This window comes from Anser cygnoides, chromosome 2 (genome assembly GCF_040182565.1).
Source record: "Anser cygnoides isolate HZ-2024a breed goose chromosome 2, Taihu_goose_T2T_genome, whole genome shotgun sequence".
Taxonomy (NCBI): domain Eukaryota; kingdom Metazoa; phylum Chordata; class Aves; order Anseriformes; family Anatidae; genus Anser; species Anser cygnoides.
In genome coordinates, this window is record NC_089874.1 from 54,657,785 (window position 1) to 54,673,790 (window position 16,006).

Here is a 16,006-nt window from a genome sequence, read left to right on the forward strand (position 1 = left end):
GAGGAGGAGGAGGAGGCAAGGCAACACTCTGGCAGGCGGCCAAGCGAGCCGCACAGCTTATTGCATACGCGCAGCACCGCCGGGCCCAGCCGGCCTTAACCCTTTGCGAGGCCGCCCCGGGGGCGGTGGGGACCCGGGGTGGGGGGATCCGGGGTTTGGGGGGCTCCGAGGGGGTGTCCCCCCCCGGCTACCCCCGGCCCGCAGCCCCCGGGTGAGGCCGGCCGGCTGCCCTCCGCCGCCGCTGCCTTGGGCACGCTGCATGGCAGGGACCTGGCAGCAGTTTGCAGGGTGAAGTAAATGAGCTGGGGAGACAAAAAAAAAAAAGGAAAACAGAAAACACAACGCTATATTGTTTAACGGGGAGGGGAGAGATGGCTAGCAAAGCGTGCCGTCCTTCAGAAATGGCAGGGAACGCTGGTTTGAGGGATGCGTGGAAATCGGTTGCTCGGTCGAGGTCGGTCTGCCTCTCTAGGGGAGGAAATAAAACTGTGCTGGAAGCCAGGGAATGCTCTGAAGCAGCCTCTGTGAGAGTCAGAAGAGGGTGATTTTATTTAAGATGCCATATTGCATTTCACTGTGGAGAACTGCGAAGCGTTGTAGAGCAAGAGCCCGCATCCCACTCCCGTTTTCTGAATTAGTTTTATTTATCCGGATCCTTGGCATATGCTTGAGTTGCTTTGTAGAGAGTACCTTCCACTTCATTCAGACCAAAGAGACTCTGACTCATACCATCACTGAACTACAAGACAGGCAGGGCTGAACCACGCATGTTTGGGTACTAACTCCCTCTGGATTCCTCAGCACGCATTTCATCAAAATCCCCTCGCGTCTCTCCCAGCTATACGCAGACCACTGCGAGCCTCCCCCAAACGCTCCCCCGGCAGGGCAACTTACGCTTCACCGATGCCCCAGTGCCAGCTCCTTACCCTCTTGCTTCTCTCAACATGCGTCTCTGCCGTGCCATCAGCTGCAGCGACCGGCGGGCAAGCAACGAGCACGGATGCAAAGTGTTGATCAGAGAAAATACCGCCCGCCTTCTGGACTGGCTCGGTCAGGCCTTTGAGTCTTAGAAGAAATGACAAAATGCCAAATTACCGAGACAGGTACACCTTGAGGAAATAAGTTATGGACAAATGAATGGGAGGAATACAGCCAAAGGATAGCGGGCTGCTCTGCTTGCATGCAACCTGACAGTGGTCTGCAAGTAAGCATTCGCTCTGCTTTTGCATCAGGAAGGGAGGTGCAGCACTGAGAAACCCTCTCCCCACCCCGAAGGCACTGCAAACAAAGTTGCATACATACCAAAGGCCCTGAGGTACCAGCCACAGGGAGCTGGGTGCTGTGTGGTCACCGGCCCCAGCTCACAGGCCTCAGAAAGGCTCCAGGAGTGCCATCGGCATGCTCCCTGCCACGTGGCCATCTAGGCCAGGCTGCTCGCTGCAGCTTGGGCCCATTCGCCCCCACCACCACAGTGAGCTCCAAGCCACCAGATCTCCAGTGCGGATACATCTCTCATGTGTCGATAGATATTAGCACCGGATTTTAGCATTAGTTCTAGCGTTAGCATCTAGATGCAAAATACGCTAGCGCTCTGCCAGTGTGCAGACAAGCAGAGTAGTCCCTTCTCTAAAGGGCTGTGCTAGCTCTCCGTAATTGCCAGAGAATTTAATAACAACACTGTAAGCTGCAGAGCTCTTGATTTAGTGTTGATACTGTAATATAGACTGGCTTTATGAAGCTTACGGATCTTTTACCACTGCAACATCTACGTCTTTAGTTCAGGTTCACTATGAAATCCAACATCATTTGCCACCTTAGGAGTGGTCTGGGGACAGAAGCAGCAGCAGGCCAAGATGTCTGGACAAACGTGCCACTCAGCACTACGAGACAGCACATCTACAGCAGCGTAGCAGACAGCAAATGATCTTCACCCAGCTAATGCAAGGTTCATTGATTTAATAAAAGGAACCACGGGAGAGAGACAGAGGCTGGAGATTGCTGAAAATCAAGTGAAGGCCCTGGAGAAGCTGCAACCCCATCCTCGGGATTCGATTCTGCTTACGCGGCATTCTCCCGACTGCCACCTTTTTTATTCCAGTTGTACTCCTGTTACCTCAGGAGAAAGGAATCTTTCCTTCTCAAACCTTCACCTTGCCAAGAGGTGTGGCACGCGCGGAGAAAGAGAAGCCACATTCATGCTGAAGCAAGCTTTGGGCAACTTTCCCTTCTACAGCAGACTCATGTAAGAGGCTTGTGTATTCCTCCGGCCTGTGGCTACGGTGTAAGCCACAGGACCCACATTTTTTGCCATGCTCCAGGCTTTCAAATCTCTGCCCATATTTCTGCTTCAGAGTTGAAAAGGGACCCCCTAAAATGTAAGTCAATTGTAAATTGAAGCAATATTCATTTTCCTGAGCCAGCAGGCAGCCTTCACCCATGGCTTTGGGAAATGCCATAACTGCAGCCAAGCCACATCAGGTTTGTGAGCCATTGCTCGCCTCCCTTTCGACTTGATGGATGTTGGTTGCATAACAGGCGGTAGAGATAAGGAGACTGTACCTCCACCGACATTGCCCGACACCCAGGATGTGCTACCATGTCTCAAGGTGTCACTGTGCCTCTGCAGTTCCCCTACTGAGGGCAGACACTGAGGCTCAAAATAGTCCCTCCATGGTGAATACCACAAAATTTGGAAGCGCTGGTGAAGGCACAGAAGCTGAGAAACAGCACCTGAATGTGATCTTTGCTGAACAGCCAGCACAAAGTCCCTTATTGTCCATTAAGGCAGTGCAGCCTATTGACCAAGAAGTGCAGAACTAAGCCAGAAGGAAAAGTCATCTGCAGCGGAAATGAGACGTGATTACAGACCAGGGCAGTTCAGACAGCATGAATGGAGAGAGGCAGTACGGAGAGGGGCTCCAACACCTCGGTGGTGAGTGGGCCACAAGAAGCCCTGCCACCCGAGTGTTTTTATCTACTGCCGGTGCCCTGCTGAGACTGGTATGACTCCCAGCTGAATACCCTCTTGACCAAAAGATAGTCATCAATATGACATGCAAGTTGCACACTGTCTAGAAGAAACCATCTTTCAATACACCAGTTGTAGTGTCATCTACATGCATGTATTATGCAGTTAACAGTATCTGTGAAAAACGGGAGAATAAGAGGCATAAGAATGTGGATTTTTTTAACGTTCACAATCAGGGAAATCCGGTGATTGATGATGTATTGCGTGTGAAAAGTAATTTTACAATTATCGATTATTACAGTCTAAGTCTTCAGTTTGTCATAAAATGACATTGTTGGTCTCATTACAGCCTCTAGTGGACAGTAGTAATCCACTTCACAGACCTGTCATACAGTTTGCTCAGATGACAAGCGTTATCAAGGTGGAGATTTCTCTGAAAGAGCACAAACGTGCCATCATTCCCATCCCATGGCAAAAAGGATTTTTTCAATACAGTCAAAGGTTTGCTGGCATTGCTCTTAAGGTGCCTTGCTTTATGCTTCAGGTATTAATACTGGCTTGTAAATAAACAGAGAACTACTGCATTTCATTTCAGTTTCAGACAGCTTTCATAAAAACTAAATTCATCTCAAATATTTTTATAACAGAAAATATTGGTTGCCATGTTTTTGGCTTAAGTAAGATGTTTTTATTCCAACTCAGAATCTGCCGACTGTCCAATCCACCTCCTATCTATTTATAGCCTGCTAGCATTCAGATAATTTTTGCTAATGCAGTTATTTTCATTATTATTTCAGACACAGGCAGTTGATTTAAGGTATTTTAACAGCTTTAGCAAATGGGAAACTATAATTTGGATTACAGCTGGCTAATTAAGGTACGCTTTCCTCCGAGAAGTTAAACATGTACACGATCTGAACAATAACATATTTAGAATGTATTCTTTAACTTGAAGTGCCACTTGTGCGAACATAATAAGACATGACTAACATCTTTATTTTTTGTGAATTCACTTAGAAATTAGTGTATACCCTGTCAGAACAGGGATGTTGATGATGTTCTCCAGAATTCTTAACTGTGATTGTTTTCAGATGGAAGGAAATTAGAGTGGTAGGCACGGAGAACCAATGCTGTCTCTTTAAAGCCACAAATATCTCATGCAAATTAACATTTAGTGAAATGAGAGCAAAGCATTCATGAAGACTAAGCAAGTATGTAGTACTACACTGCGACTCAAGACAACTCTATGGTCTAATATGCTGAGGTCCTTTGCAAGTGAATTCAAAGGAAAGGCTGCTGTTAATTTCTTTATTTTACCACACTGTGCCTAGGTATGGGTTGGAGGGTCACTGAACAAACCATAGTTTGCTGTTCCTTATCATATAGGTAATGGGGTATTTACGTAAAAAAAAACGTGTACCTCATCATTGTCTTGTTTTTTAAAAATAAGTACTTGAGTTGCTCTTTAAATAACAATGGCTTCAATAACTTTAAAATAACAATAGCTCCTTAGATGCAGATCTGAAATAAGTTTTTTTTTAGTTTGTTTGTTTTAAACAAGGAAAGCAATTCATCAAGGGATTAAAAAAAAAAAAAAAAAAGACTCCTATAAAGTCTTAAAATCAGGACTGACTGACTTAGTGTTTTGAATATGTTGTCCATCAGGCCACTGACCTGGAAGGAAAAGCAGCTAACCTACCAGTGGCAGCCCTGGGATGGACCACAGCCACACCTAGCCCCAGAAGTTGTTCCAGCTATGACCAGTGAAAAATAAAAGTGCTAAGCCCTTCTCTAGAGGTGCTTAGTTGGCCTACACACCTCTCAAGTAATAACTGTTATGAGTTGTTAGGTGCTTTGTAGTCTATGGTGTCAAGATGTCTGGGGCCTCCATCCATGTCCTGGCCTCCACATAATTCCTCTGGCACTGCACTTACCCCTACAGGTGGCATGCGCAGAAGGGCCAAGTGGGAATGGAAACTCAGCTGCCGTCTTATTCCTAGAAGTGATCGCTTCATATTGGGGTCAAAGTACACCGGCAGAGAACAGAGGGGAGGCTCCATCGCGTGGAAAATTCTTGGCTTCCAGGGCTGTCAAGGCAGCGCTGTTAACGAGGATTAACATTCAACCAAAATGACGGTGACGAACTAATGAGAATTCACCAGCCACTTTCTGGGAGACGGCTCTTGGCTTCTGGCAGGGAGCAGCCAGAGTCCACATGGGTTGTCCCTTTAAACCATACCTGACACAGAGACTTATCTGGGAGTTCACTTGCCATTTTTTTTTGTCTGTTACAGGCGTTATGGCCTAGACAGATTAGATTAGCATCTATCATGTTAACACTGGATTGGGAAGTAACTCTTGAACTTTCTTAAGTGTCTTACCTGACTAGCTGATCAATGCTATACGTATATTGATAAGCACAATGAGTTTTCATGGGAGGAGAAGAAGGGGCTAGAATGAGCTACCTGTTTGAACAGACCTAAGAATTGAAAACATGGGTTTTTGACACCTCAGTACTTTAATGGCCCCAACAGAGCTGTTCCAGTCTATTGAACAAATCCTTCCTACCTCATGGATCATTGACCTAACAGACCTTCAGAGCCAATAAGCTCAATCCTGCTGCCAAGCCTGCACATTTTGTCCACGCGCTAAAAATCTTTATGACATCTTTTATTGAGAAAAGGTGTAGCATATGAATAACAGCTATTTTCTGCCCTCACTGCCTCTACCTCTTCACAAAATATAACACACAAGGGCCTTGGCCTCAAAGCCCTCATGAAAATTTGGAACTGAAGTTTACCAAATTTAGCCAATATTGGCAGATCTGGGCTTCTACCTTGGTTTCAAGACAGTGATAAGTGTAAGTTGCTGTACATCCAAGACTAGAGTTATTTTGTACCTATCTTCCCACTGCACTGTCAAAAGGAGAACTAATAACTAATATAGTAGTAACCAGAAGTAGAGCGATAGTTCCAAAATATTAGTACCTTGTACACAGCAAAGGATGTTGTTTCTTCATATGTTTGGTTTTTTTGAAAAGGTATTGTATGCCACAAATGGAGACTTTGAACAGCGCATAAACATCAAAGATTTAAGTGGGATAAATTGAGGATGAATGAATTGCTATACCCCCTTAGATTTGATCCATAGTCATGGTCAACAGGAAAATCTTCAGGCAGAGAAGGACTGCAGACATGACAGGACAGAGAATTTTCTGGAGAGTAGGAAGTTTTCGGCCTGCAAGCCTTTGACAAACAACATAGTAAACTTATTTTTCATCCAACTACAAGGAGTATTTTACGTGTTTGTTCTGCAGGGTCATGGAGATGTGTATCCTAAGAAGCCTGAAACTTCATAATTAAAAAAAAAATTAAAAAATTGTCCTGGAAAGGCTGTGGTAGGATAGCACATTAAATCAGATTTATTTCAGTGTATGTAGACTGGTTCAAAACTAGACCGGCATTGCTTTGACTTCTTATAGTCTGAGGGCAACATCTTGCCCTCAGAGATCTTCCAGATCCCCCTGTTCCTTCTGTACCGTTCAGCGCATGCCTTTCTACTAATGTCAATAATTGTTTCCATCTTGGATGAAATGCCTTAGCATGTCTCTCTCTTTCTCCCTGCCTACTTTTTCCACAGGAGATTTTCCACCTGCCTTCCTACCTTGCATCTGCTCTCATATTGTCCTCATATGACATCATTTATTTATTTACACTTAAGGTAGTGAAAGATACCTATGCAAAGCTCTAGAGATCCTGGCACATAGCAATTACAAGAAAAATACAGCAGTGTGAAAGCAGTTTTCTCAAAAGAAACTGAGTTGGACATCCCAGTACAGGAGAAACACCTGCCTGCTGAAAGCACATCTTCAGCCTTACCTCAAAGTTTGTGTCTTTTGCCATGGGGCTTCTCCCAAAATCAAAAAAAATTAAAGCCCTTGTGAAGTGTACATACTATCACAGGGACAGACTTGCTCTTACAAGGATTGTTCTGCCATATGGGGTCAAGAACAGCTGCGAGAGTGGTGTGGACACCTGAGGGCAGGACCATCTCTTTGCAAGCTATTTCCACACAAGAGATGCTAGTTCTGAAATGGTTCCTCACTATAGATTTATCACAGCTCATATTCTCATTTTCTTGGCACAGAAGGACCTAAGAATGGCTATACAGAGGCTATAAGGCAACAGTGGTCATAAAGAGATGCTTCAGGAGGCATGGGCACCCATATACTACTTCCTCCACATACTCTCCAGCCTCTTGCTATTTTCAACTCAAGGGACATCTTGAGCAGGATGTGGTTTCTTCCTGCTTAGTAACCCTCAGTGGATTTCTCTCTCAAGACATGCAGTCTTCCCCTGAGCACGTATAAACTTCACATATCCACTATCTCTTACGTCACATTGCCCAGGTCGAGTCCTTGGTGCAAGATTTGTCTCTTTCTATCTGCTTCATCCAATGTTCCTGGTTCTTGCACTGAGTCAGTGGCCAGTCTCTACCCATACACTCCACGCTACCCAGAACTTCGCAGATATCTCTCATATTCCCCCTAAACTGTCCTTCCAAGAAGGAAAAGGTCTAGCCTATGCCACTGTAACACAAACTGCTCTGTTAAAGACTTCAGTGCTTCTGCCGCAAATCTAACCTGGTTTTGACTCCCTCTGTCTTGGTCTTAGTCCTGTCACATGCTCACTGACTCCATTCTTCTGCCTGTAGAAAAGGAATAGTAAAAATTAACCTTTTATCTTGCAAAACAGTGATGATACAGTAGAGTACAAGTATTATTACTACTAAAGCAATATAGAATACTCCCTTTTCCCAAGGCTTAGCCAAGGACTTAGAAAAGCAACAATTCCACGTATCAAGGACAAAACAAAACAGTATTAATGTAAACAAAAATAAAACCATGATACCATCTACATTTTTTTCATACTTATGTAGCAACACAGGCTAAAACCCTTTCCTTTTCATAAACTACCCCTGTCAACCAACCTACTCTGGTATTAAAAATCTGAAGTGATAGGACATCTCCCACCAACCTCAGGAGATTATTTCACACACTGATATGCAGATCAGGTCTGAAAAATCTGAAATGCTACAGAAGTTGGATTACGTGGTGGTTTTCCTGCCATTTAATCTGTCTCCCCTTTCTTTCCATGATAAATCCCATTTGTTAGGACAGAAGCATCACGTCATTTCTCTCCCTTGTTTGGACCATCGTCAGCTAGGTGTGTAAACGTGGTGTCTGCTTTAAGGCGCACAAGTTGTCCCATTGCCTCAATGATTCTGAATCACACATATAAAGTTAGCTATGTGCTTGAGGGTATGCCTTTGTGAGCAAGTTAAGGTGAGGCAATCAAGGGTGTGGATTTACAGGACACCAGCTACTCTGCAATAATTGCAGGGATAAACACCCTTTGCCTGCCAGTAAAAGCAGTGTAGGTTAGCCCAGAGACAGTCCCAGCCGAGGTCCCCTCTGCCGCCCCACAAGCACTTTGGCTGCTGTTCTCTAGCACTGCTCCTTTTGTCAGTTGCTCCCCAGCAGTAATACCATGCCCAGAAGTAACCAAGATAGCTGCATATGGACAGGAACTGCCACTGCCCTCACCTCCAAAGTGACCCACCTGCAGGCACGCTTTGTTTAATACACTGTTATAATCTTGCAAACTGAAGTCCTATTTGCTAGGCTTTGCCTCCCTTGCTGTATTATGGCTCCAGCCCTTTTTTATGTTTATGTAGCCTGGTATAGTCTTTGCAGAGCTTTCATCATTTTTCATATCCAAGTCCTCTGATTTTTGAACCCCTCTGTTTCCCTCTGCTGGTTAAAAATGTAAAGGGGGGTGGGTAGGGAGTGTGGGAAACAGCAAGCAATTCCTCAGATAATTCACGCATCCAAACTGTGTGTGCCCAATGTGGCAGGAGGGGGCAGCGGGGGCAGCGCTCACCGCTACTGTACACCCGCGTACACCCCAAAGATGCTTCCGAGAGCCTGTAGGTGTTTTCACAAAACATGTGTTCCTCACAGGGTCCTGGGCAGAGCTTATCAGCTGTACAGAAATTCCTGCACAGTTTACAATCTGGGCAAGCGTCCCAGCCCCAGTGTTGTCTCTCACTAGAGTCTCTTCAGAGTATCAGAGGTTCCCAGGAATGCTCCCAGAAGCTTTTAGCTCAGCCTGAGTCACTGCCAAGTTGATCGGTTCCTCGGAGCCGCCTGTAGCGATCATCCTGAAAACTGCACGGGGAGAGCTTGCAGGCTCTGGAAGAGTCCCTAAAAAGCTCAACTTGTACAGGAGTCACGGTTTGGCCTCCAAAAACTGTTATCTGAACTGAGACATATTTATCACAACCTTTCACACATTTAAGGTCTCTCCAGTGCGATCACAAAATCTGCACAATTTCTGTAGCTTGAAATGAAAGCCTTTTCATGGAAGTTACTCCTTCTGTGATTTCCTAAGATCATTGTTTATATTCAAATAATCCCTCAGATCTATAAATGAGGATCAACGCCCCTTTCCTGTTTTAACTAGGTGCTCAAATCTGTTGTATGAGGCCAAGCTTCCTCCCCAGGCAGCTGACAGTACAGGCACACAGGTTATGTTGCCTGCAGTGAATGACACAGTCAAACACTCCATTATTTGGCATACCTCTTGGAACAGTTCTGTCTTGAGAAAAGATTGGACTTTTTAGAACAGCTGATTTTTCAGAAATGGCATATGATCAGTGGGGCAAAAAGGCAGATTTCTCCAGTGGTGAAATAGCGATGTTATTTTAACATATAAAATTACGATTTCCTGAAAACAAACGAAGAAATCCCAGGAACAGCAATGAATCCTCTTTTGTTCATCCGCTGAAGAACCTGATATTCCTTACGTACTGTGCTTTCTTAGGATTCACCTATCTTCTTACACGTTAGCATTTTTAATGCTTTTTTACCAGACAAAATGTTCATCAAGTTTCTTAAGTTCCTTCCTCTGAATCTATTCTTGTATCTGTACTTTCCTTGAATAGCATGTTGAATTCATGTAGTTTACAGTCAACAGTTCCTATGTTCCTTATAGCTCAAAACTTCACTGAACAGAAAGGTAAGCTGGCAGCACTTACCAGCTTGAAATCTCCACTATCTGGACAACAGACCAGAAAAAAAAATAAAAAAAGGGGGGGGGGATATGTCCTTTATTTCAGGACTTAAAACCCTGGCTGTATAATTAAAGTCTAGACTGTTAAAATGTATTGAAAATACATTTACCATGGAAATGTTTCAGCTATTAGTTATTGCACTTCACACTCTTCAAACTGTGCGGTGTTACTATTTTGTTTTGTTTTGATTTTTGTTCCTTTTAAACTAACCCCAAAGAATTTCACTCTCACCCATCGTGGTTATCAAGCTGTAATTTGCCAGCCGTGCAACTATTCATGATGTGCAACACTCTCTTCTGCTCTTCTAGGCTCCTTATCTCCGGTACACATCGATCAATAGCCCTTCTATGCTGATATTCCTGTTCGGAGCATTAGCTCACCCTCGTCAGGAATGCGAGCGTAACCTCCATCCCTTGGTGACAGTGCTCCTGGTCTGTTCCTCAAACTCCTCTACGCAGACACTTGGTATGTAAATACTCCCCTTAATCTTCATCTTTTGTCTCAAGGATAAAACAAAACCAAACAATAACAAAACCTCCTCTGTTTTGCATGCAGGGAGCACATGCCATTAATATTAATTAATTTATTTATTTAAAGCCGGTAAAAGAATTTGCTCTTAGGCTGGGAATGTGACTGCCAAGTTTCCTGCCTGCAATTTGTTACGGCTCAGTAGTAAACTACTCCTGAAAATAGGAATCTGAAATGGAAATACTGACGGGCCTTTTAACTACACTATAATAAGCAGGGCGCTTTACCCCGCACGCTGCACGCTGTTACACAATGGCAGCCTATCATAAGGCGCACGGAAAACAAACAGGGCCTCTCTGCATCACGCTCCTGCCTGCAACCGGGCAGACGCAGGAAGCAAAAGGGGCCGAAAGACAAAAGCCCAGAAGGTCAAGCACACCACGCCCGAGCCCGAGCCCTTCTGCTGCACAGCCGAGCACCGGGATCCTGCAGAACTTGCACTTGAATAACTTCCCTTTGATCAGCTTGCCATGAAAAAAGAGGTGTAGCCTGCTACGTTGCTAATGGGGGTAAAGAATGAGACTTTCCCATAAGGCTTAAGCTGCAAATTAATGTACCCAGGCTTGTCCTGTTAGGCAGAACAAAGCTCCCAAAAGTGTCTGTTGCAAACACTTCTTATCTGCTTAGAAGTGTACATTCCTTGTAATTCTCCAGATGTAAAACACACGGATGCTGAAGCCGGTTTGCATGCCATCTTTCGAGTGCCAGTTGAAAAATGTTATTTTTCACAGTTGCTGAACATTTGGAGTCCCAACAAAAGTCAGCCGAGTGCCTCCAGATTTACACCTGTGGAAGCGACAGTACCTTTGCATCTCCGTGGAAATAAAATATTGCTGTTATTTTTCACAAGGTATTTGGCAGCGAGGAAAATTACTGAATCGTACGCATGCAACAGAATCTCTGGGACCTGAACCTCACACTTCTGGTTTGTAGGACACATGCTTAAATGCCATATATTGAACTGCCACATCATGTCTATTTTTACTAATTGAGTTTACTTACTTGTGTTTGGGCACCGTACCAGCTACTCAGCAAGTCCAGGAGATTAATGTAAAAGCCTCTCTCCGTTTAGAAAGTATAGGCACTCTAGATTTACAGCTGCTTATTTTGAGGGTGGCTGACTGCTGATCCCGATGTCTTTGAGTAACAGATGGTTTTCTGAGCTGCACTGATAATGAAAATGATATAATTTGCCACTTAACATTAAAATAAAGCAGAGAGGCAGAACAGAAGAAAAAGCAATGTATTCACCTTCTATAAATGGCATACCCGAGAAGAAGGAAAAAAAAAAAAGCCCAGGGAAACCTGAAGGCTATCAATAGTCTTGGATATTCACATGAGGAAAAACTTGCATAAAATAACCTGGCCTGATCTGGACTGTGAAAGCATTGGCCCCTGTGATGTTAGAATTTATAGCTTTAATCTTCTTAAGAGCCGCATGGCTCTTCTCACATGCGGGGAAAACAGATTTGATGTTTCTGAGATTAAAACTACTGAGCTGAACTTTGCTTGTTATTGGCTAAAAGCATTTGGAAACCTAATAAAGCATTCCATTAAAATCTTGGCATTTTAGTAATACAAAAGATAGGCTCCTCAAAATGCAAGTCTAGGTCAAAAGAATACTTTTGAGGGGGAGATTCCAGAATTTGGATTTTAACAAAGTTTGCGATGACTTAAAAATAGATCAAGGGAAATGGAGGGTAGAATGGAACAATAAATGCTTGATGTAACTAGCAATGTGAAATGCTTTGTTATTTAAACTTTATGATATTTAAAGACATTTTTTTCATGTTCTTATACTTTTGTGAGGCCATGAATAGCTGGAAAAAGTACAACACACATCACTGACTAGCTGTGTGGTCTTTAACAGGTAACACAAGGCCTGATTTTTCAAAATGATGAGAATCCACAACCACAGCTGTGATAAATGTGAGCTTGTGAGCTGCTAGTATTCTGGGCTGTAGATGATCAGCTTTACTCTGGGAGGAAAAAAAAAGAAAAAAAAAAAAGCTCTGTCAAGGCTTGCTAGGCTACAATTTTAGCTGCATAGGAAGCCCACGCAGAACACAGTTAACCACCTCTATGTCAGCGCATGATTTGGTTTGATCTATGAGGATGCAAGTAACGTTTCTGCAGAAAGAAGCATAATAATCATAGCGGTGGTACAATGCTATGAGTTTAAAGCTGTAGCACGACTGAAAATGGGTGGTCTTGCCTTGCCAGAAGCAGTACAAGCTTGGGCAGTACCGTTTGGGCAAATGAGATGCAAGTGGCCTGGTGGCAGCTGCACTGCTCTGAGCCCTTGGTTTCCTCCTCCACCAAGGCAGAATGAAGAGGAGCCTCATTAACTACTGTTTTTACTGTGCTCTGCAGGAAAACAAACAAACAAGGAGAAATAAAGCCTCATAACCAAGCATAAAAGAAATAAAGGTTCATAACCAGCCCTAAAAAATGACAGGTTTCTTGCTAGGGTTTATTGAAGGGGTTTGGTTTTTTGTCACAAGGTAAACAACATTAATTCCAGCCTGCTTTGAAATGGCTTGTTCCTGTCTGTACTGGCAAAGACAACTATGCCAGAGTTTGCCTGCACATGGTTATATCTAATTCAGATCTTCTAATTGCAGTCTACTTGTAACTTGTACTGGACAAGCTGAAAGTACATAGGCTATCTTCTGGAAAGCTCCTGGCATGCCTATAGTGATTGTTGGGTGATAGAGACAATCGAAAGTCCTGAGGCAAATTTTAACCTGGATTTTATCCCACTCAGGGAACCACTGTGTTGAACCTGGATCACACAACCTGTGCAATGAGTCTTACACAGGTAACACAAGCTCACACAACTGCAAATGACCCCGCAGAGTTCAATTATGCAAACCCATTTTCTGTCCTTTCTAGAGAAATTTCCCTTTACACCATTGAACATTGCAAGGTGCTCATAAAACTGGCTGGTACTGTGGCTGGTTTGCTTTATTTTTTGTGGCACTGACATATGATGAGCTAGCTACTGTAACAGATGCTATTTGACAGTGCAAAATAAAAGCGCTCAGACTTAAACTGTAAATTATAAACAATCCCTCTAACTACAAAATGAAGACTCAGAATGGGGAGCCTTGTCAACTAAGGTATTAGCAAATCAAGTTGAGGAAGACAAATTATTCACTAAAGCTAAAGTAGCTAAAATTTTATTTGGTTAACACTACTGTCATTAGAGTTCGCCTGTTCTTTGCTGTAATTAGTAGATACGAAACAGTGATTATGAGCAACACAGAGTAAAATCAGTTTTCTTGCTGTGTAAAAGCAACAGAAAGTGTTTCTATTCTTCTGTTTTACTAATTCATATTGGTAGAAGAGATGCTGTGTAAATACTTCTGGTAGGATGCCTGGCCACATCAAGACAGCCATTTCCCAAGGGATTTGATAATTATGTTTTCCCCACCAAACCACATACAGAGCCACGAATCAAAAGTGACCTTGTTGGCCCACTGGTGCTGCTGCTATGTACTTGATTACAAACTTACTGGTGCCAGTGCCAAGAAGGGGAGTTACAACATAAGCTGAAAATGAGTTCAAGCGCAGCTTTCCTCACAGAGTGTCCCTGGTAACGTGGCTGCAGAAGGCATTCAACACACAAAGATGATTTTTTTTTTAACCTTTAAACAAGATGCATTCCTTTGGTCCTTTCTATCTCTTCATGAAATCCCAATGCAAAGTTCTCCAGAAAGGTGTGTTGGGCGAGTACCCTAGGTTACAAGGTCTGCAGGAACAGCTGGAGAACTTGTAGCATTTCAAACCTAAGTCTTCTTCAGAAAAGAGGTGGAAGGCAGGCAGAGAACATGAGCAGGGGGGTCTATGCAACGCCTAGCATTGGGGCATAAGCCCATAATTAGGTCTTGTATGTGTTAATATAAGCAAAAAAACACTGGTTACTTTTGGACTGAGTGCAGGTCTAGACTTAAGGACACTGAATTCACGAGGGGAAGGGAGAGGAGAATGCAGTCCTACTATCAGCACCATCTGCTGCGATGACAGCTTGGTGCGTCAGTGCAGCCCTGCACTCACACCGGCGCTGACTCCTGGTGAGGCGCGGGGCTGAGCCACAGCAGGGAAGGACAGGAGAGGTGGTGGCACCTCACAGAAACCCTGGTACAAACCCGCTGGACACGGCTGCTGCATAGCATGGTGGTTCCTGCCCGAGGCAGGACTCTCAAAGTCCTCTGCACGACAAAGGCAGCCAGGTTTTAGCCCACGTGCTTACACTGCCCGCATCTCCTGCAGCACCCGGTGCTAGATCCAAGGAAAGACTCCAGTGCCAGCACCAAGCAAATGGGCACAAAGCTGAGGGAGGACTACACTGGGATGTAGACAGTTGAAGTTGCCCTTCCTAGGTCTTGACTGTACGTGTTAAGGAAGCAGGACTAACCGAACAGCTCTCCTCTGGGAGACTAATTTACCTTCTTCCTCCTCGCCCGACTGAGCGGCGATGCAGGCACCAGCCCCAGTAGCCTTGTCAGTACTGGGCTAGTTTGGGGCACACCCAGCTCAGGTGCCTGAAGAACCTCCCAGCAGTGAAATACTTAGCTCAGGAAACACAAAGGGCCAGGACCTGCCCTCTGGAGCCTGACAAAAGGGTTTCTGTGTACACCGAGGAATGGGGCTTCTCCAGCTGCATGCAGCTGGCTCAGTGGCCTTTTCCCATTTCTCTACAGAACCAGGGTACTTGTGTGCAAGTTATGAGGAAACCAGCAGCCCAGCTAGCCTGCTAGGAGACCGCAGTGAGATTGCTTTAGGTAACACAGTGAAAGGACCCCTTTCCCTGGCTGCTTCCTGGCCCCCCCAAACTGCCAAGCACCCCCACCTGGCATCCATTCGCGGAGCCTCCACGTAGCTGCCACGTGCTTGTGCCCCCCCCAGGGACACCGCAGGGCAGGAAGGTCCCTTAGTCCCCGCTCCTTGGAGCTGACAAGCGAGGTGAACCCGTTAGTCTCATTTTAATGCACGTGGCAAATTCACCATGCAAATCGAACGTGACTGGTGTTTGCGCCCATGATGCAAGCTAAACCCAAAACAGCAAAAGGGTCATAAAGCAGGGATTAAAGTTCAACAAGGAAGCTGATAATGAAGAAGCCTGCCCAGACTATGCCCTATTCTAGCCAGCATTACATTATCTTCTAATTTTAGAACAGCTGATTTTTTTTTTTCCCAGACCAGAAGTTGACAAGAGGCTGAGCAGCGCCGATGCTGTTAAATCTTTGTTTTCAGACGCCGTGTTTTCTCCACACTGCAAGAAGTTGTTTCAGCGTGTGAAATTTTACAGGAAGGCACACGCTGTTGGTGGATGCCCATACAGGGAGCTATGTAATATGTTGAAACCATCTG

General features: G+C 44.6%; 1 long non-coding RNA gene across 1 annotated transcript; it reads right to left on the reverse strand.

Annotated features, from left to right (window-relative positions):
- Nucleotides 1–364: 364 nt before the first annotated feature.
- LOC136790071 (uncharacterized) lies at nt 365–12,052 on the reverse strand. Its single transcript, XR_010829308.1, has 3 exons — nt 11,633–12,052; nt 7,611–7,675; nt 365–1,065 (listed from the first exon to the last, which is right to left on the reverse strand). It is a non-coding gene; the product is annotated as an uncharacterized lncRNA (long non-coding RNA).
- Between the last annotated feature and the right edge of the window lie 3,954 nt (nt 12,053–16,006).